Source organism: Podarcis melisellensis, assembly GCF_964234715.1.
Source record: "Podarcis melisellensis genome assembly, chromosome: 17".
NCBI lineage: Eukaryota > Metazoa > Chordata > Lepidosauria > Squamata > Lacertidae > Podarcis > Podarcis melisellensis.
Genome location: NC_138534.1, coordinates 4,584,695 through 4,586,017, shown reverse-complemented (window position 1 = coordinate 4,586,017; position 1,323 = coordinate 4,584,695).

Here is a 1,323-nt window from a genome sequence, read left to right as displayed (position 1 = left end):
AATCTAATAGCTGCTGTCATTTTGGCCAACTCTATAAACTCACAGAGCTTGTTTTGCCACTCTGTTATTGAGGGAACAATGTCCCCTTTCCAATTTTTCACTATTGGTATTTTGGTGGCAGCTATAGCATATAAAAACACTTCTTTTCTTATCTCCAGGGATGTCTGTTGAGACTATACCTAATAGGAACGCTTCTGGCTTTTTCTCAAATGATGTTTTAAACATCTTTTTCAGTTTTTCATGGATGCTACTCCAGTATTTTTTATTTTCCCGCATCTCCACCATAGATGGTACATAGTTCCTTCTGCCTTACTACATCTCCAACACATATTTAATTTTAATCTGTATATCTTGGCCAGTCTGATGGGGGTCATATACCACCTGTACATCATCTTTATCAGATTTTCTCTTATTGTGTAGCAAGCAGTAAATCTAATGTCTTGCTTCCACAATTTTTCCCATTGCTCCATCTGGATATTATAACCAAAATCTTGGGCCCACCTCCTTTATTTCCTCATCTTTTAATTCCCACTCAAACAGTAAATTATAGGTTTTAGATAATAATTTCCTTTTGTTTTGTAATAGTTCTTTTTGTGGTTTAGATTCTTCTTTTCCAAAGCCAATTTTTTTGTCCAAATTAAATATATCGTGTAATTGATGGTATTGCCTCCAACCAGTACAATGTTGTTTAATTTCCTCAAAAGTTTTCAGTTTCAATTGGCCATGTTCTTCTTTTAGTAGTTGGTTGTATGTAGCCCAGTTTTTCTCCATGTTTTTCTTTTTTACTGAGACTGCCTCCAGAGATGACACCCACCACGGTGTTTTGGATTCTAGTAAATTTTGATATTTCTCTTAATTCTTTTTTGTATGGCATTTTGTTGTATGTAATATCCTCTTATGAAGGCCTTACTTGTGTCCCATATCACTCTTATCTGTTTCCTGAGCCATATTTATTTTGAAGAATTCTTTTAGCAGATCTTGAGCTTTGTTCAGTATCTTTTCATCATTTAAGATCTTTTCATTCATTCTCCATCTCATATTTATTTTCCTGTTACCCCTTAATTCTAACATAGAGTTGTAAAAGGTATAGCTTTATCCTATTCAGGCTTACTTGCTGTGCCAGTTGGACTTCCAAATAAGCACACATGGGGGTTGGATCTAAGGTTTTACTCTCCAGTGACTTAGTCAGCTTTTGAGTCCACTGTATTTGGCTGATGAATATGGGGATAGCTTGGTTTCCTCCCCCGCCCCCCGGGAGGTATAGCAGACCCTTTCCCAAGAAGTCCAGTTATCTCTACTTGTCACTGTCATTCTTTCCTGAAT